This window comes from Ailuropoda melanoleuca, chromosome 8 (assembly GCF_002007445.2).
Source record: "Ailuropoda melanoleuca isolate Jingjing chromosome 8, ASM200744v2, whole genome shotgun sequence".
In the NCBI taxonomy this organism is placed as follows: Eukaryota; Metazoa; Chordata; class Mammalia; order Carnivora; family Ursidae; genus Ailuropoda; species Ailuropoda melanoleuca.
Window position 1 is genome coordinate 90,912,355 of NC_048225.1, and position 21,551 is coordinate 90,933,905.

A 21,551-nucleotide genomic window follows, 5' to 3' on the forward strand; every position below is an offset into this window, starting at 1 on the left:
GACATGGTTCCTTCTAATTTGTTGGTCTCCTATCTCTAGATGGTTGTCCTTATCAAGTTGGTTGGACTCAGTTCACCTACAGATCTACATTTCAGCACACAGGGAAGAAAAAGGGAAAGTCCAGACCAAATAGTTTTGTCTTTAGGGCATGGCCTGGACGGTGCTTACATTTTGCTTCTCCCCACATCTTCCTGGCCCAAATTGAACTATGTGGCAGTACCTGCAAATTTATCCTAGCTTGTCTAGCGAAAACTCAGCATATATTTGTAGAATAACGAGTGAATGGGTATTTGTAAAAAAGCGGTGTCTGTTACTACTCCATTTCTTTCCCTTCCCAATGCTTACTACTTACAAAATCCATTTCATAATCCACGAATCGGCCACAACATGAGGCTTAAAAATCATTGTCCTCCAGTATGGTAGGCTACATATTTTAAATAATTTTACCTAGCCAGCTTAACAGGAGAAGTTTAAAAAATATATACCTGTTCAAAATAGTACTCATATTTTACCTAGTTTTAACTTTCACCAAAGTTATACAGGCACAGAGTTGCAAGGGCCAAAAAGCTTTGCAAGTACCCACAATCATCCCCATCACTTTCAATTTCTTCCTGGATGTATTTTCAGCTCTTGAAACTGACTCTTTTGAGACTCACCAGCGTATATTTGTAGGATATGTTTCTATTTCTACTTCTTGGTTTTTTTGTTTTAGACATTATTTACAGATTTCCTGCTGTAGAAAGAAGATTTACTCCTTTACCCATCACTGCTCACCCTGCACACACTTCCTATCCTTTCAATCCTTTCATATCGTAATCTTGGTTAGATCAGTATTCAGTGTTTACTGTATTACGACTGCGAATTAATTCACACGCACTTCATGTGTTTTCCTAGGATTAATTTTCTTTCTGGCACAGTCTTTTGTATATTCTTGTTATTGCCTTTTCTAAAACTTTACTTAGTGCTCTATGTCCTTATCCCTAATTCATCAGCCCAATTTTCCTTCCAGGTTTGTAAATCTCCACTCAGCACCTTCAAACATATTAGGCATTGTATTGACTTCATCCTTGTGAAGGAGACCTTTCCAGAGTCTTCTGCTCTGCTCCCGTCGGGACCAAATGACTGCAGAGGTATGATCTCGGATTCTCCCTCCAGCATCCTCTTAGGGATACCCTCCAACTCCCTCATGTGCTGGATACACCATTTTTTGGATCCCAGTCTTCCTTTTTAAAAAAATTTTGTATTTTTTACCCTTCACTCTAGTGGAGCATACCCTCCAGCAATACCCTGGATGAAGGTGTAGGTAAAATAAATGCACTGAGATCTTGCATGTTTGAAAATGTCTTCATTTGACCCTGACACTTAGTTCATAGTTTAATTGGACATAAAAGTCCAGGTTAGGGCTAATTTTCCTTCAAAACATTGTAGATATTGCTCCATTGTCTTCTAGCTTTTGGAGTTGTCATGGAGAAGTCTGATATTACTCTGATGCTGGATTCTTTGTAGAAAACCTGGTTTTTCTTTTTGGACGTTTGTAGGCATTCTATCTTCAGTGTGCTGAAATTTGACAGTGGCTTTCCTTGGTGGGGATCTATTTTTATTCATTGTTGGGAGCACTCGGTGGATCCTATAAATCTGGAAAGCAGCAATCATTTTATTAATCATTTTCTTCTCTCACTTTTTTTCTATCCCCCCCCCTTTTCTTGGACTCTGATTATTGTGATATTTCACCTCCTGGACTGGTCTTTTAATTTTATAATTTTTTTATTTGCTATTTTTCATCTTTTTGTCTTTGTGTTCTTCCTAAATTTTTATCTTATCGTTATCCTTAAACACTTCTGATAATTTTTTTTCTGACTTTGGTTTTTTAAAAAAAAATTCTAAGTTTTTCTTTCTCTTTCTCTTTGTTCTTTGGATGTTCATTTAAAATTTAAAAAAAATCTTTCTAAAGATTTTATTTATTTATTGGAGAGAGTGCAGGTGCGTGCTTTGAGTGGGGGGAGGGGCAGAGGAAGACAGGCTCCTCCCTGAGCAGGGAGCCCCATGCTATGTAAGGCTCCATCCCAGGACCCTGAGATCAAGACAGGAATTGAAGTCAGATGCTTACCCGACCGAGTCACCCGGGAACCCCCGAAAGTTCCTTTTTTAGGGCACCCTGTTCAGGTTACCTTTATCTCTGTGAAGACATTAATGCTTTTGGGGGGAGTCTGTGTGTTGTTTCTTCTAGTATGGTCTCTGCTCCCTTCGAGTTGCTTTTATCCTGGTTGTTTGTACTCTGAATCCATTTTAGATTATTTTCTCAGATGTCTGGTGACTCTTGGCTGTCTGTTCACATTCTAGAATAGGGCTGTAAATCCCCAGTTGGAAATTGTGTACCTGGAGGGATTCCCTGTAGGGTGAGCTAGTTGGGACTTTTCTTTGGGGAAATCCAGAGGTCAGTACCTTTAGGTCCTTCCCCTTAGGCTCATCAGAAGCCCTAGAGAAGAGTCTGCCCGTTTCCTGCCTCCAGTATTCCGAGGACCACGCGGGGGAAGAAAGAGGGATGAGGAGGCAGGGCTGGAGGGTCTCCACATGCACTGCATGAACCTTCTCCCCTTCCTTCTGTTTTCTTGACAGTGCCCCAGCCTCAGACGTGCTTGCTGTCCTCAGTCCAGAGGCCTTCTCTAGGGGATAAGCCTCCTGTCTCCTGCCGGCCGGTGTGGAAAGGGGCAGGTGCTGAGCTTAGCAGAGCACGGTGGAGATTTGTGCTTCTGAAACACATTTTCTCCCAATCTCTCTCTTTTAGCCCCACCTTCAGTGCTACTTCCAGAGCTCCCTGGTTCCACCAAGGGCTCAGTCTGTATTGGTTCTGAGTTTAAATCAGGTACTTCTGTGGCTCCCTGACTCTGGGGCAAGGACACAGTTTTCATGAATCCGCTGTCAGTTATCACATGAACATCTGTTTTCCAGATTCCAAAATAGTAGTTTGCCTTTTCTCCCCATTTTATTTCTCCTTATGGGTTTATTTCCTTAAAAATAAGTAAACAACCACCTTCCCCCTCCCCCCCTTATAAACCCCTTTATTTCTGTTGCCTTAGCAGAGATTCTGAAGGAAGCAGAGGTTCAATGCATGTGTTCCGCTGCTGTGTATAACTTCTGTTCTTAGGCCTCTCAATTTATTTTTTCTAAAAGGTTTTATTTATTTATTTGAGAGAAAGAGAGAGATCGTGAGCAGGGGGTTGGGTAAAGGGAGAAGCAGGCTCCCCGCTGAGCAGGGAGCCCCATGTGGGACTCAATCCCAGGATCCTGGGATCATGACCTGAGCCAAAGGCAGAAGCTTAACCAGCTGAGCCACCCAGATGCCCTAGGCCTCTCAATTTATTTTAAACAAATATCTTTAACCCTTTCTTAACTTGTCCTCATAGTCCTTATTAAGGAGTAGTAAAAAAAAATAAAGGGGATTAAGAGTATGCTTATCTTGGGATGCCTGGGTGGCTCAGGGGATTAAGTGTCTGCCTTCAGCTCTGGTCATGATCTCAGGGTCCTGGGATAGAGTCCTGCATTGGGCTCCCTGCTCAGCATGGGGAATCTGCTTCTCCCTCTGCTTGCCGCTCCCCCTGCTTGTGCGCTCTCTCTGACAAATAAAATCTTAAAAAAAAAAAAAGAGTATGCTTATCTTGACAAGCACTGAGGAATGTACAGAATTGTTGAATCACTATATTGTGCACCTGAAACTAATAAAAAAAAAAAAGTAGTATGGCTATCTAATTCCCGTGTCATTTCTGTGTATCTTTCTTCCTCTCATAGAAAAGCATTTGAACTTTAATAGCCAGTCTGTGGATAGTAGAGGGGGAGGAAGAAAATGGATGGGCGCTAGTTAACCCTCAGACTCAATTTCTGTCTCTTGACATATCGAGTGTGATTGTATCTAATATTTTAGAAGATTAACAAGTAAAAAGATAGATCTGAACACTGAAATTTGTGTAGCTTGCACAGATTTTTTTCTTTTTTTTCTTTTCGCTGGCATTATGAAACATTTGGGGGAAAAAAGCTTGAAAACTCTGCTTTTGAAGGTATCTGACCTTGGTTATTGGCCCTGAAACTAAGTCAATAGAAGTTGCCGTGTTGTTCCTGGGGCTCTGACAAGAAACATGCTTGTGACTGTTTGGTTTTTCTCTTTCATCAGAAGAAGAGATAAGGAACTTCAGACTGTGATAATAATAACAAAACTGTGAAATCAAGCAGCACCCAAGTTTCCGGCATTCACGTGCTCCCGGAAGTGTCTCAAGGAAAACGCCATTGCCTCTCCACATGCCCATCATTATTCTTTCTAGCCAAAAGCAGCAGCGGGGGATGAGGTGATTTTGAAAAGGTGTGTGAGATTTGGCATCAAACAGACCTAGAGGGCCCTAATTCAACTTCTGGCTTCGTCATTAAATAGCCGTGTGAACTCGTACCAGCTACTCAGCGACACTGAGCTCAAGTCCTCATCTGTACGCTAAGGGTGACAACATTGTCTTCTTTGAAGGGTTAGAGACAGTGCTTATAAATCTCCCAGCCCAATGGCTGACCCTTCATGAGGGCCCAGGAGAGGCAGGTGTTCGTTCCATTTTTATGGTAATGGGCGAAAACATGGCCATGTCTCACAGAATATGAGGAGCTGTCCCCCTGGCGGGCTGGAGAAGGATACAATCTAGCGTGGGGATTGGAGATCTAGAAAGAAAGTGTGGGGAGGTGGGGAAGAAGAAGTAAAACAAAAAAAGGGAAAAAGAAAAAAAGTGAGAGTCCTCAGTTGGGAATGCTATCTTCTCCCTTCTGGATAAAGGGTTCCATGTGAACTCCCCCAGATTAGTGAAGCAGGGAGGTGGTGAAGTGGGGCATATAATTCGTGCTGCAGTTCGTTAGGGCGGATCAAGTCTCCGCTGCTTCACAGAAGCTCATCTCTTGAGCTCCATTTAAATAGTGTGCTGAACCCTAGTGCATGCGAACAATAATGTCCTTAGTCACTGCCAGCAAAGAACCTTTTTTCCAGCAATAAACTCCAAAGCCTCCAGAAATTAACGTGGAGTTAATTTTAGCAGAGACATAACAAATGAGGCTGCCCGGAAAGGGAGAAGAAGAGCGTAAATGGGACCACATTAAGTAGGCCAGAAGCAGCAGTCAGATATGCCAAGAGAGTTGCAACCTCTCAGTGGTACTTACAACGTGGGAGGGGGTGTGTGTGCATGTACATGTGAAGTCTGTGTGCGTGTGTGTGTGTGTGGTAAACATGCATAGATGCGGACATCTCTACCACAGGTGGCTTTAGTGGGACCGTCCCAGGACAGGCTGAGGAGGGAGGAGGCTGGGGGGGGGGGGACAAGAGCCTGGATGGGAATTGTTGGCCCAGGTCTGGGATAGAGACATCCAGCCTTCTCTCCTGTCCCTTCCTCCTGCCCTTGACTCTAGGATATGGCTCTAGATAAAGAAAACTCCTGTCTCCCACACTGTTTTAAATCATGAGAAGTAACAAGCTTGCCTTGATCTCTTGCTCAGAAAGCCTTCAGAAAGAGTCCATTTGTGAAGCTGAAAACCAGGAATTAAAAAGAAAAAAAAAAAAAAGGAAAGAAAAGGGGGAGGAAAAACAGCAGCAACAACAACCACAAAACAACCCTTGGTCTTTCACTTGCCTAAACCAAAGTATGAAGTCTTATTTCTTTTCTTTCTAATAGTCATAAAATGAGCTTCCTCTGGATGGAAGTCCCTTGGCTCTAAAGCCATGGGTTTTAACAAGAGACAGCTGCCTTATAAAGCAAGCAGCCCTGTTCACTAGCTTCGCTTGTATTTGTTTCTTATTTAATTGATAACTAAAAGCAGGTTGCCTTGTTTTAAGGCTTTTGTATAGCACAGAAGGTGGTGTAGAGATGTCTGTCCCTGGAGCGGTGTAGAACGTGGCCACAGCATGGGACTTCAGAGAGAAGTGCAAACTTTGGTCATTTGCTTTCGAGTCATACTTGAAGATCTTTTGAAAGAAGAAAGCATTTATTAGAAGAAACGCAACCCGTGTCTGATACATGGGAACACATCTGGCTCTATCACGGACACAAACCTTCCAACATGAATTGCTGTGATAGTTAAAGCCGAGAAGGGATTAGAACATTATTTATAGTGATTGTTGCTAAGTAAATCATTTAAAAAAATGGCTCTCTAAATGTAATATTTCCCTTTTAAGAAGCCCTCCAGAATTAAAGGGGCTTTACCATGGAACATGAAACATATTGCAGGGAGAGAGACAGAAGCCGTCTTGATTAATGCCCACGATTATCAGCGATGCAAATCACTTTCACTTATTAAGTCTTGTTTAATATCCTAATGAAGGCTTCTGAGCAGATTTGGTAATTCCAGAGAAAGTGACAGTGAACTAATGCCCTTTCAGCATGTTGAGAATGAGCAGTACTATAAAGAAAACCTCATTTACCATAATTCCTCCCCCGCACAGGACCCTTTTCTCAGCTGCTACTTCGCAGCAGGAGACAATTAACCTTTTCAGTGCCAGAAGTGATTCCCAGCACATTCCAGCTGCGAAGGCCAGCCGGGTCAGAGGAAGACGGAAGTTCTCTTTCGTTTTCACTTCCACAGAACAGTTCTAAGAAACCGGACTGCGGAGCAGGGGTTTCAAATGTCGCTGCTGGTTGTGTTATCTGACGTGGGCAGATGTGGTATCTTGCACCCTACCAAAGTCATTTAAAATGCCAAGCCCGCCGGTGTGGCATTGCTCATTCAGCTCAAATCAAAGACTACCAGAAATGAAAGCGAGTTCGCCAAGGAAAAGCCTGTTCACCCCGAAATGCCGGGCTTCCTTTGTGATCTGTCAGGGAGTCGGTTTTATTGAGGTTGAAAGTCTGGGAGGTCGCGCTGGGGGTGGTGATTTAGGGATTTGCCTGTGGCTTTCTTGCACAGCTGTCCTCAGGGCCACTGAGACAGCCTGGGGCTGGGGCCTGTGCCAAGCCCTGCTCTGTCCGGGGGGTGGGGGTGGCCGGAGGGGGCTGCACCCACCTGTGGACGTGTAGTGACTCCCTAAATGACCACTTCTTGTTTCCAGAAGCACTAGGTAGAAGGGAGGGGGAGAAGGACCCCACTGGGGCAGGTTGGTTGGCTGGGGGTTTCCTCTCCTCATGCCCCTCTCAGGGCCCACCTGGGGTGAGCGCCTTCATTGAGCCTCCCCTCTGATTTCAGCAATCCCCTTTCATATCTCTCCCTACCTCAGCCTGGCTGTGTTAACCCAGGAGAAGAAGGCTTTGCATTTGGGATAAGTCAGAGAAAGAACCAGGCGATTTCCTGGACTATAAAACAGCTCCACGCTGGCCACTTACTTAGGAACGAACATGAACTTCTCCTCATCCTAACTGGGTCCACATCAAGGCTGAACAGCCCCCCAGTACAGGGACTCCAGTGGGCCCAACAGGAAACCTTCTCATTTCGTAGCATGAGCACGTGAAGATTGACTCACGGCTGATGAAAGAAAACCGTCACACAGTTTGCCCTTCCTCAAGATTTTCAGGGCAGAGAGCAGTGGGTTTGGGTGAGAGAGGAAGAGAGTGAGGGTTTGGAGGACGAAATGCTGCTTCTTGGTCAAAGAGGAGGACAAAACATTGCGATGCAACCTGGGTCACTTTGCACCTCCAGACCCCAGGTGGGAAGAGATGCTGCCGGCCGAGTCCGTTCCCTTGGGGGTGGAGGTGGGTTCCATCCCGCGAGAGGGGTGGCGACGGGCTGTGGCCTGGCAACATGGCGGCGGGTTAGAGCGCGGATTTCAGAGCTCAGTGGAGCCATCACGATGGTCTATCACTGGTTCCTAATTCACGCTTCCAGCGGCCCCACCCCTCCCCTCACGCCTCTGGGGTGTTTTCTTCACCTTGTGCTGCTCCAGTTTTAGCACGCTGGGCGCTTCGCTCATTTGACCTGTTTACTGCTTCCCTGCTGGACCGTGAGCGCCACCGCGGATCCTTGCGCACGGACCGACACGCTTAGAACGGCGCGCCCGGCAGGTGCTCGGTAAAGACTGGTTTTGAGAGATGGGTGAGTCTGGGAGTTACAAGGCCTGAGTTTCTCTGGGGCACAAAGGATGGCTTTTCGACTAGAAGGTGAAAGACCAGGTTCAAGCTGCCTTGACCATGTTTAAGCCACCACACATTTAAGACCTTTGACGACAGTTTAAACCCTGAGCCAACAGATTTTCATCCCTGGAACGGGGATGGACGTGACCCGTGAGCCTGTGTTTCTCTGTGGCACAGCAGAATGGTGGCCATGGTAATGCTGTGGAAACCAGGTGGTGTTACATGGGTCTGGGGTCTTGTAATCGGTGGGGACAGGCCTACAGCTACTTCATTTATTTAAAGCTCATTTTCCCATTCTCCTTTTCTGCACTCAAGGTGCATATGTCTTCTCTGTTAAAATGTTCCCTGATATTCCCAGGCAGAATTCCCCACCCCTTCATCTCAACTCCCCTATCCAGCCCGACTCGTTATCACATCCGTGTTGTGCGTCCCTCTGAATCCACCGCCATAACTCAGCTAACATTCACTGAGGGTCCACTACATGCCAGACGCTGTTCCAAATGTGTTTCATTTCAAACTCAAACAACCAATTTTACAGATAAAGGAGCTGAGGCACAGAGAATTAAGTTCACACACGCAAAAGCATACAGCTGGGAAGTGGGTGGTCAGGCTTTGAACCGGGGCAATGGGCTCCAGCCTTCCCATTCTGTGCCCGTGGCCCGTCAGGCTGTGGGGAGCTCTGCACACAAAGCGGAACAGTAAATGTTAGCAAAGTGGGCACATGTCTGGCGTCAGGCAATGTTTTCTGCCTCCCCGCAAAGTTCTGAAGGCAAGTGAAAAATGGATGTGAGGATGCTTTGTACATGAAGAAGCACTAAGCACTTAGAGGTTATTGTTACAATTAAATAGTTTTTTAAAAGATTTATTTATTTTAAAGAGGAGAGCTAGAGAGCAAGAGTACACCCAAGGGGGTGAGTGCATGAGTGGGAGTCAAGGGACAGAGGGAGAAGGACAAGCAGACTCCCCGCTGAGCATGGAGCCCAACATGGGGCTGGATCCAAGGACCTGAGATCATGACCTGAGCTGAAACCAAGAGTCGGATGCTCAACTGCCTGAGCCACCCAGGGGCCCGTATCATTAAATAGTTTTAATGACAGTGAAAGTAGAAATGTCTAGAACATAGTTCAAGAGGCATCTATGAAAATACTCACTATCTGTTCTTGGGCAGGTTTGTAAAAGCTCTATGAAATGGCTCACAGATTTCTAGACTTCTCTCTTGATCCCCTGCCAAACCTCCAGGTTAATGAGATCTGGACAACTTTGCTTCAGCCTCACTCTGAATCTTTTTTGTTTTGTTTTTTTAAAACCTTGTATTTCTTTTATTTTTATTTTTAAAAATCGTGGTAAAATACACATGCCGTAAAGCTGACCACTTGAACTGTATAGTTGACGAAGTACGTTCACACTGTTCCGCCACCATCACCACCGTCCGTCTCCAGAAATTGATTCTCTTCCGAAGTGGAAACTTTGTATCAATAAAACAATAACTCCCACAGCCCCTGGTAACCACCATTTTACTTCCTGTTCTATGAATCTGACTACTCTAGGCACCTCATTTGAGTGGGATCATACAGTGAAATCATACAGTGGAGTCCTATCTTCCCTGTGACTGGCTTATTTCACTTAGCATAATGTCTTCAAGATTTATCCAAGTTGTAGCATGTGTCAGAATTTCCTTTCTTTTTTAAGGCTGAATAATATTCCAGTGTGTGTGTGTGTGTGTGTATGTAATATAAATATATATTTATACATAATATATATAATAAATATAAATTATGTACACACACATTTTGTTCATCTATTTATCTGTCAACAGACACTTGGTTGCTTCTGCTTTTGACTATGATGAATAATGCTGCTATGAACATGGTGTACAAATACCTGTTTGAGTCCCTATTTAAATTCTTTTGGGTGTATACCTAGCAGTGGAATTGCTGGATCATGGGGCAATTCTATTTTTAATTTTTTGATGAACCACCAAACTGTTTTCTATAGCAGCCACACCATTTTACATTCCTACCAGCAGTGAACAAATGTTCCAATTTCCCCACATCCTCGCCAACACTTGTTATTTTCTGATTTTTGGTTTTTTGATAATAGACATCCTCAAGAGGGGGAAGGGGGTCATTCTGAATCTTTGAATGATTGTTTTACTTGTCTTCTATATCTCTGAATTATTTTTCACCTTCAAGAAACAATCTTGGCCACATTAAATAGATTTGATTCTATCATCTTGAATGCCTTCATTCTTTTTTAATTTTTTTAAATTTTTTTAATTTAGCCTTCAAATAGATGGACCAGCATGTGCTGGCTACTGTCCTAGGTGCTGGAAAACCTTGGTGAGTAGGACCACTGCAGCTCTCAGCTCCCTAGGAGTTCAAGGTTGAGTTTGGTCACATAACACATAATTATGGTGGTTTGTTACCCAAAGGTATAAATTATCCCATTTATAGCTACCTTTGAAATATCATCATTTCAATTGTATATGACAAAAGCTCGATTACATAAAACCCTGAAATTCTTACTTCTGAAGACCCAAGTTTTCTAGATGCATAAGGGTTTGACTCTATAGGTCCCTTGTTTTTTTTGTTGGTTTGTCTGTTTTATCTTTTTAAAAATCAACTTCATGGTTTAAAACAGTTTTACATTTACTACAAAGTTCCTCTAGAGAGTTCCCATAAATCCCTATTATTAACATTGTACATTAGTATGAGATATTTATCACAATTAATGAACTGATACTCTTACATGTTATTAACTACAGTTCACAGTTTATTGAGATTCTCCTAATTTTTGCCTAATGTCTTTTCCTGTTCTGAGATTCGCATCTAGGATACCACATTATGGTTAGCTGTCATGTCTCCTTAGGCTCTTCTTGACCATAACAATTTTCAGATGTCCGTCCCTTGTTTTTGATTACCTTGACAATTGTGAGGAGTACTGGTGAGGTTATTTTCTAAATTCTTTTTTTATTGGAATTTGTCTGATGATTTTCTCAGGATGAGACTGAGGTTATGGGTTTTGGAAAGTGGATCAGAGAGGTAAAGTACATTGTCTGTACATCATGTCGAAGGTAAAAATCAACATAATGTATCACTCTGAATGTTGACCTTGATCACTTAGCCTGGGTCAGGTTTGTCATGTTTCTCTACTGTAAAGTTACTCTTTTCCCTCCTCTTTGTATGCTGTACCCTCCGGAAGGAGGAGTATCACTACGTAGGTGTGTCACTATCTAAGAGTATGACACATGCAATGAGGAGGTATGCCCTTGGTCTTGAGGGTGGTGTATCTACACAAATTACTTGGAATTCTTCTGCAGGGAAGATTGTCTCTTCTCTCACATTTATTTATTTATTCAATCACTTATTTATATCAGCATGACTCATGGATATTTATTTTATACTTTGGGTCACAATCCAGTACTATTTTGTTTATTTTCTTGCTGAAATTGTTACAGCTTTGGCCACTGGGAGCAATTTTCGTTGGTGCCTGTGTCTCTTTGACATATTTCCACACCACTGTGGGTTTTGGGTTTGTATGTTTTTGAGCTCTTTTTTAAAAAAATTTATTTATTTGACAGAGCGAGAGAGAGTGAGCGAGCACGAGCAGGCAGAGCAGCAGGCAGAGGGAGAGGGAGAAGCAGGGAGCCCTATGTGGGACTTGGTCCCAGGACCCTGAGATCATGACCTCAGCTGAAGGCAGACACTTGCCCAACTGAGCCACCCAGACGCCACAGTTTTTGAGCTCTTTCTTACTTTCTGGCACTGCAAGGAGCTCCAGGCTCATCTTGTATGTTCCCTGCCTGAGTCTTCGAGTCAGCCATTTCTCCAAGGATCCCTGGTTCTTTTTTTTGGAGAATGGTACTTGAAACGAAGATCTCGGGGCCAGGTGTGCTCTCATGGCTACTGGAGTGCCACTGCATTTAGGTCCGCTCAGTTGACGAAGAAATGTATGCGTGTAAATAGGCCTTCAATGTTGATGATGACTTTTAGCACTTTGGACGAAAATATTGATGAAATATATCACATAGTTTTCTGCACTCAGAACAGAATAGAGTCAATATAATTTATCCTGTTCTTGGGAACTTGGTATTTGTCTCGAATGCTAGTTCTTTGGCCATGATACAGGGACTGCCCTCAGCCCCCAACGAGTTTTGAAAGAGTGTTTACGGACACACCATGATGCCATGCTGTTGTGCCATTTGAATTCTGCTCCAGCTTTTCGTAATCTTTCTAATTTCTTTTCCTCTTGGTATCTTTAATTCCCGCCTCTGCATCCCTCTCATTTACTGTTTGCAACCTGCTGTCTTCCCATAATCATATAACCAGGTTTGGTCAACTTGTCCATCGAGTAAAAGCGAAGAGGTACTGACAACGGATCTGAGGTCCCCTCCAATAAATAAAATGAATCTTGTAACACCCATTTTAGACTATGCAGAAAAATATCTTTTCCTTCCTCCCTGTTGCCCTGCTGTGCTCTAGTTGCCAACAGCACTGAATAGCTCAGGTCAAACATCAAATCCACGTGTGGTGCTAGTTTGTCCAGGCGGTTCTGTGTCCCGGCTCTCAAATGGCATTGAGAAAGCTGTAAGTGCAGGGAAAGGAGCAGCAGCCTTGAGATGCTTTTGAGCTCTGGCCCTGTTGCCCAGCCTCTGGCAAGTCACTCTACCTGTATGGGTCTAAGTGAAAGAGTTGGCCTAGAATCTCCAGGTCCCTTTCCAGCTTTAACATCCTGTGACTGCTGAGCGAGCTTATTAATCTTAGGTGAACAGTGTGATCAGATGGGCTCCAGAGCATCTAATCTCAGTTAAGCTGCCTTCAGACTGAGTGACCTTGGGAAAGTCGCTCTAAAAATACACGAGTACGTGTAGGCACTTATGTAATAAAGGAGGCATTACAAATTGAGAGGGGGCGAGTGGGTGGGATGTGGCCAGTATCAGGAAAACTGCATCACTGTATGAGGGAAAATAAAACTGGATTTCCAGTAAGGTTACTAGGTAAATTAAATTCCTAAAGGAGAAAGACTAACTTATAAACTTACAGCAGAAAATTTAGGAGAATATCTCTGCGATTAGGTGTGGGAAAGGTCTTAAACAAATGTTAGAACACAAACCTTAAGACCAGCAAACGGATGAAATAGATTCCATCATAGTCAGATGTGTGCCAGGAACATGGATGGATCTGGGAAGTGGAGAAAACATAATATGATATGTACTGATGTCATTTGCAAAATTAAAAACATATTCACATAAACCGGCAATGTATATTTTGCAAGAACAAATGCAAATGAGAGGATAGACTTTAAGAAAGTTGTGGAGAGAAGGGAATGAAAGTGGGCATAAGAATAAAAGGGATGGGGGGACTGGCTGGCTCAGTAGGTAGTATGCGACTCTTGATCTTGGGGTTGTGAGTTCAAACCCCTCGCTGCATGTAGACTTTACTTAAAAAATTAAAATCTTAAAAAAAAAGAATAAAAGGGACACACACCTCAATAAAAAAAATGCGAAGAGAGAGGGCCTTGCAGGGTTCTCTGATGATCATGTGTCATATCCATACATGTATGTATATATTTGAACATACATGTATTTTTAATGTATGTTTGCATAGACATCATGTTCCCTGGACCTTCGACCATAAACCCCCTGAAGGTAGGAATTAGCCCTTAGCACACAGTAGGCGTTTATATTGGTGTGACAGATGAATGGATGTACATGGACCCAGTCTGCACTAGCTCCTTCACTGAGATTTTGTAGAAACAACACGAGGGAACAGGCATAAATACTCACTCAGACTTCAAAAGTTGTTGGCCTGGAACAATCCTTAGAATTTATCTGACCTAACGGTTACCACACCTCTGGATTTCATAGATGGGTTTAAGAACAGGTGGGCGGGCTAAAAGAAGTCACATACGCTGCATCAGCCAACTCGCCTTTTCCTAAACCCGTGTATGGGTTCAAAACTCTGTCCTTATTATTTTACAAAAGAAAGGACTTTTTAAAAACATCATCGGGTTAGGTAAATATCCAATACTGTAGGAAAGAGCCATCGAGATACATTTAGAGTATCAGAACAAGCTTCTGAGTGGAGCTGATAGTCGAACGAGGCCTTGAATGATGACAACACTTTTGATGAAGTAATTCTGCTTAATGAAAACTTGACTACATACGTCCCATTTTTCTCACTTCTTTGTGGCAACTGTGCCGTGACCTGGACTGGGATCATGAACCGCTGAGTCAGTCTGACTTCAGGGAGTGTTTTCGCTCGTTCTGGGGGATCTGAGCTGTGATCCAAGCTTCTGACTCACAAGAAAGCTTTCCCACCTGAACACGCTAAGTTCCGAAAGAAGCTCCCAAGATCCAGTATGTCCTGGTGGAAAATTCCTCCTTGTTTTGCCCAGCCCTGGGTCAGCTGGCAGATATTTAAAAAGAAAATTTCTTCTGATCCATTGAAGGGCAAGAGGTGCTTTGAACTCAGTCTGGAGAGGAACTTTATTATGTGCTCATCCCAGACCTGTTGCTATAGCGTCTGACATAAATGAGTCACAGGGGAAACACAGTGGGGACTGGTGACAGCTCTATGTGCAAGCTGACGGTTGGTCACCCAGCCAGCCAACAATGATAAGCTTCCCTTCGGCCATAAACCTGACCCAGCTGTGGGGCGTGCGCAAACCCGTGTCAAGGGAGAGAGAAGGCTTATTTCCTATTGGCACGGAGTCCTTTTGAACCTTGACCTTCCTCAAACTGTCCTTATTTGATAAATGCAGGGTACCAGAAACTGAAGAGAATGAGCAACAGAACGCAGTACATCAAACTTCGACAATGACAGACCTCAGCATGGGGTGGGGAGCCGCTCTCCCCCTGCCAGTAAAGCAAGACAGACAGATGTGCAATTCAGAAAACGCACCAGGGCTGGGCCCTCGGAAAGCATTTGCTGTGGGAAGAAGAACAGTGGAGGTGATTCCTTCATCTCCCATGATTCACTTTCGAATGTGCCAGTCCATCCACAATTAGCAAGAGTAAACACACCAGATAGACCTTTAAGTATTGCTCCTGTTTCTACACATCCTGATAGGGCCTAAGGAAGAGGAAACTCTGGCAGACAAGTGGGGGGCATGACAGCTGTTTCTTACCATGTTCACAGCTGCCCAAGTGACGGCCGTGAAAAGGAAGGAGGCCAACGGTTTTGAACTACTGGAAACTCTTGTAGAGTCAAGCCAGACTTTGAGAAAGCAGCACCAAAAATTCAGAAAGAGACACAGGTGGGCACTTGGGTGCGCGTGCCCACAGTCCAACGCACACAGGAGCAACCTCGCATCCACAGAAACCGTGTGGACAGAGGGAAAGGGACGGGGAAAGTACAACTCAGAGCAGAAAGAAAAAAGTAAGATTTGGATATTGCATGATTCAAATTGGCTGATTATATGTGTAACTTCCCATATATATATATATATATATATATATACATTTTTTTTTTTTGAGGGGAGAATACTTGTGTTCCACATTAAAGGCTTTTATAGGACTCAAAGAATAAATATAGGCAAGATACACCAGTGGAGATAAATGACAGCATCGATGAGGAATTGATTTCAAGAGCGGCCAGGGGATGTTACGGAAGGAAGGGATCCAGGCTGGTCTGGACATTGAGCCTTCCGAGGGCCATTACTGCCTCCCCACACCTTGGTATTCTGAAGGTCAAGGATAATCTACATAACTTAATGGCCTTCATGCCTCGTGTTCTCATCCCTTCCATTCACCCAGTAGCTTACTGCCAATTTAATTCTTCTAAGTACAGTTCAAAGGTATAATTTTCTTTCTCACATTTCTTCTATGGTTTTCCCTTATCCACTGAATAAAATACTTTTCTAGCTCTGTACATTGTTTTCCGTACTTTAGTTAAACTATCTGCTTTCCATTGACTAAAGCGGTTCTTCCTGGACTTTCTTTGCTCCTGACCTTCCTTCCTGATCAATGCCCACCTCCTACGAGCTCCAGCTCTGCTGTCGAATTGTGGCCCATCTTTCAAAGCTGATTTCAACTATAGCCTTCTCTTGATGCCTCATCCGATAACCTTGATCTCTCCTGATGGACCCTTTAATTCCTATAGGAATTTATATTCACCTGAAATTATTTATGCAGATAAATAATTCTATCTATACAATTATATAATATGGGTAAATGATTGTATTTATGATCATGCATCTATATTTATCTATAATTATTATCTCTGTATAAGCTGTGGCATTGAACATAGCTCCCTATGCATTTTAAGCAAGGTAACTTTATCTAGTTTCTTTTCTACTCGATTGAAAACTCCCTGTCTGGGTCTTTCCTATCTCTCTCTCTCTTTTTCACTTTTTTTATTGTGAAAAGTAGCAGATGATTATGAAAGTACAGACAACCTAACTATACTGCTTAATACATTATTAAAAGAAAACACCAAGTCACCGGCACCCAGGTCAAGAAATAAAACATAGCCTCAGAAGATCCCCCCCCCCCATTTGCCCTCTTAGGCCCCTTCCCTCCTTCCCTCCGCGCTTCACCCTGTTCACTTTCTTCTCCTCTTTAGCACCTGCCATAGAAGCTTGGGCTTGGCAAGGGGTCAGGCAATGCTTGAAGGATAAAGGAATTGACGATGAGGTGGGAACCGCCTAGGGAACCGTCAGCTGGAGTGATTCTCATCACTGGAAAAAGGGCCCAAACATCATTCCCTTACTCAATGGTGGGTCGAATTCCCTTCACACATGGAAGATGACTATTCTGCAATGCTAGTTGTTTCTAAAGCACCTACCTTCTCAGCCCTGTGGGATAAGCGTCCCGAGCAGGGAAAGGCACTGCTTTTTCGGTCGTATTTTGAGCTGTGAGGACGTTAGAAATAGTGGCTCCCTTGGGGATTCTAACCGGGGCCTCACGAGAGCCACACAGGCGCCTGGCTCTCGGGAACAGTGGCTGGGAAGGAAGGGACTTGTGCCCCCGACAAAGTCGGAATGCTGAGGTTGAATACGATTTTCGGGATTTCTCCGAAGCCCCATGCGGGAGAGAGTATCTTAGATTCCAAGGGTAATCGAACCAGGCACGACGGCAGCGTCTCGTGTCATCTCATTGCTGCAACCAGTAACCTTTTCAATATTTCTGTTTTATTTTTATCTCTGCATTAGAGAGGCATTATTTGAGGGGCGCCTGGGTGGCACAGCGGTTAAGCCTCTGCCTTCGGCTCAGGGTGTGATCCTGGCGTTATGGGATCGAGCCCCACATCAGGCTCTTCTGCTATGAGCCTGCTTCTTCCTCTCCCACTCCCCCTGCTTGTATTCCCTCTCTCGCTGGCTGTCTCTATCTCTGTCAAATAAATAAATAAAATCTTTAAAAAAAAAAAAAGAGAGGCATTATTTGTGCACAGCCTGTTAAAAACAGTTCTGAGGGAAACACACTTCCAGCTGCTTCCTCCTGTTTTCCATCTGCTGCATTTATGCGTCTTTGTATGCATTTAACTGTTGCTTGTGGGTGTAATTGGGGTTTTACCGAGGACAGGGGAAAAAAATTCCCTGGGGGGGGTTGTCGGTCCAATTGATCTGAAAAAGATGATCTCACTTAGTCACTAATAAACCTTAAACTTCCAAGGGGAGCCATAAAATAAACACCAAGTAACTCTAAGTTTTAAGAGTTAACTCCCTCCAGTGATATTTTGTGTTCCTCTATTTATGCATCAGCTACTGTTTCCCCCATTTAATCTTAAATATGTAAATCCTCAATTTATCTGGAATTACTGAGTGAAAGGCTGATGTGTGAGTGCGGCAGATTATAATATTCCATCGCCACCCCGATCCTCTTTACCTCTTATTCTTTTCATAGCAGATCAAAAAGCTGCATGCGTGCCGCAAGAATATATTATTTTAAGAGACTTGGACTTAGAAATTGATTTCCTTGATGAGAAAAAGAAAAGTCTCCTTCTGACCCAGAGGGTCACTTCATAATCCTGTCACTCTACATCAAAAAAGCCTTCCCCCCCGCCCTTTTAGGAGAAGATGAGAATATTTCTGAAAAGGAATTAATTTTTCAGCGGTAGTAAAAACAGTGACTTGCAGACTTAGCCATCCCAGAAGAGGGGCCCTTTTCAGAATACATCTCCTGTGATCAGAACAAGCTTTTGATATATTATAGGGTCGGGCAGTCTTCATGGAAATTGGGGTTTGTGCCACGGAATGAAATTGATATTACATTGTATTGATGATTTTAAGGCTTAAGTTAGTTTTAAGGCTTTTTTTTTTTTTTGAAGGGATTTCAGTGCTTTCAAATACATAATCGCAGTGGTTGAAGTGAGCACCTCTCCTCCTTGCCTGTGGATTTAAATTCATAGGCTATTAAACAGTACGTGATTTTCATCACCTTTTGATTGAGGCTCAACCTCGGACACTAATTTGCATTCCAGGAATGCGTGTACCTGTTCCGGAACCCGACCAACCAGGGCTGTGGCTCTCGAGGGTGCTGCGCATTTGAACCCCCTGGCGAGCTTGACAAATTCCTGGCGACCCGGGCCCACTTCCGGCGATTTTGATTTAGTTGATCCGGAGCCCACGCCTCACAGCGCTCTAGAAGGTTCCTGAAGCGATTCTAATAAGCAGACAGGGTTGAGAACCACTGAGACATAGTATATTCTGAAACCACGTGGCGTTCTACTATTGTGAATGGAATATGACAACAGTCTAACAGTCGCAGGTTAGAGTCCATTGTCTCACTTGTTGACGTATAATTGTTCCGATGGAAGCTCTCTAATCTCTTCACTAATATGAAGCCTCAGAACATCTCTTGGAATCCCCCAAGTTACTATTTCAGTGTTCATCTTACTGATGGATATAAGGTCAGAAAAAATTCTCCATTCAGGATGTGTGTGTGTGTGTGTGTGTGTGTGTGTGTGTATGCACACATAAAATCTCAAATGAAAGACGAAGGTGTGATGAAGTCCTAGCGAAATAATGGAATGTAATGTTCTTGCCTGCCCCTCTAAGCCCCACACAGAATCATCTCTGCCACAGGGGCCAGAAATTCCAGTACTAATTCATTTCTTAGCTTTAAGCTTGTTACCCCAGTTGCTAATCTTTAAAGGTCATTTGATTCCTGAGGCGATAGCATTAGATAGCACTAGTTCCTAGTGCCCCAGTGGGAACGAACGTGTCAGATCCTTCAGGACACAGAGTCATGGAGAAAGGCGTGGCCAGGCAGTGTGACCTCATGGGCGCATGACCCGTGCAGTAGCCGGGCACGCCACGCGGAGGAGGGCCCCATGTTTAATGCTCTATTGCCGCCATCTTGAAATTCTTTATAATAATTTTTAACAAGGGTCCTATTGGTCTTGGGTATGGCCTCCAAAGATGACCTGTCTTTATTGCTCCGTCAGGGACTGCGAGGACTCAGAGAGAGGGGTTAAGAAGAGAAGGACTAGAGTCCTTGGGGCCATAAGTCACCAGGGTGAGGGACTGAGGCAAACACCCACTATGGCCACGCTCTTAGGAGGGTATATTTGAGACCATCTCTAGTCCATAATGACACTATAGACAATTGTTCGTTTATAAATATTTACCAAGGGTCAACTATAAATATATATATGTATATATATTTATATATATATAAATGGCATGCTTATATGTGCATGCCAGGCACCAGGCTAACTGCAGGGGATAGCATATGGAGCCTGCATGGATGCATACCAGAGCAGAGAAATAGTCACAGTCACGTGTACCAAGCGCTGTGGCATGGGATGTGTGATGTGCCATGGGAACACCGTACAAGAGCACCCAACTCAACTTGCTGGGGTCAGGGGAGGCAGGATGTCCCTGCTAAGATATAAAGATAACTAGTGATCAGCCATGTGAAGAGGAGGAATTATCCTAGACGGAAGGAACAGCATCTGCAAAGGCTCAGTGTAAAAGAGAAAATTGTCTCGGAAGAAATGAAGTTCAGTGTGGATGGCAATGCCAGGGAGAGGGGAAGTGTTAAGAGATTACTTTTGAGAGGTAGATAGGAGTAAGATGAACAATGGTCATAAAAGATGGACATATTGACTGTTCCACCTGACCATGGAACTAAGTAATGGCTTGCAGGCAGCGTATCACCTCATCTTCACAAGGACCTTATAAATAGGTTTAGTTGCTAACCCATTTTACAGAGGAGGAAACTGAGACAGATTAAGTAACTTGCCCCAAGTAACTTAGCTAGTAAATTGTAGAATTAGGATTCAGATACAGTTGTGTCTATTCACGAAGCCGGAGTCCCAAATCACTGTATCATGTAGTTAAGAAATTTGGACTTTTAACCTTAAAGAAAAGGGAAACTATGAAAGGAATTTAAGCAGGCAGATAACACGAAGAACCTTGCATTTTAGGAAGGCGATTTTGGCTATAGCACTCTGAGTTTCGTTCAGTGATTCTGGGGTTCATTTTGTGAATCAATAAACTATTTCTTCACCCTCCTTTGCTTCTCCGGCTTAACTTTTGGACAAAGAAGCCCAAACTGAACACCTTAATTTCTAATGGAAAACTTTGGATAGAATTAGGTGGGCGGGGTGCCTGGATGGCTCAGTGGGTTAAGCCTCTGACTCTTGATTTTGGCTCAGGTCATGATCTCAGGGTCATGAGATCCAGCCCTGTGTTGGGCTCCATCTGGGCATGCAGCCTGCTTAAGAGTCTCTCTCTCTCTCTAAAACAAAATAAAATAAAAAATAAAAAAAAAATTAGGTGGGGCAGACCATGTAACTCAGGGCTGGAAATGAAGTTCTCGGTTTGTCTGTGATAGTTGGGTCTCATTATGGAGAATTGTTTGTATATTCTGAGCCCATACACGTTAAGACAAGAAATGAAAGGATTCCAGATGGTATTTGTTACTGTGTAATTTTTAAAAATTAAGTCCTTATAGAGCCTCACAAGATGCAGTAAAAATTAGCACATAACCAGAAATAAAACAAAAATCAACTAAAAAAAACTATGATCTCGCCCCTCTTTGCCTTCTTTTTCTTACAAAGGGTGTTTTCTACATGGCACTGTCCTCTCTGAGAGATTCTCCATCTACCATGCCCAAGCTCCTCCCTCCTCTGTAGCTTTTCCCCTGAGGCCTTCTGTTCATCTCTGAGACCTTGTATTTCTGATGCTCTCAACTTCTGTGCTTCCAGAGAAAAGAGCAGGAGCAAACGGGAAACGCTCTGGGGTCTGCCATAACTGGATTCAAGTCTAAGGAGTTTTTCACCTCCAGGCTCTTATTGTCCATTTCCTCATTATAAAAATGGTAAGTTAGTATCAACCCAGAACATTGGCTGGGGACGAAATGAGATCAAGTATTTGAGAGGACTCTGTCTCTTGTAGGTTACCTGTTGGTTTCTTTTCCTTCCTTTTCACCTAGAGGTCAGTTCAGGTGACTTGCCTATCTGACCTTTCTCTCAAGCCCAGCTATCTGTGCTCTTGAAATTCCCTGCCCCCACCCCCCAGACCCCTCTT

At 43.6% G+C, this 21,551-nt stretch overlaps 1 long non-coding RNA gene across 1 annotated transcript; it reads right to left on the minus strand.

Moving 5' to 3' along the window:
* Positions 1-1,583: 1,583 nt before the first annotated feature.
* Positions 1,584-18,654, minus strand: LOC109489902. Its single transcript, XR_002143059.2, has 3 exons — positions 18,509-18,654; positions 13,188-13,255; positions 1,584-1,635 (listed from the first exon to the last, which is right to left on the minus strand). It is a non-coding gene; the product is annotated as an uncharacterized LOC109489902 (long non-coding RNA).
* Between the last annotated feature and the right edge of the window lie 2,897 nt (positions 18,655-21,551).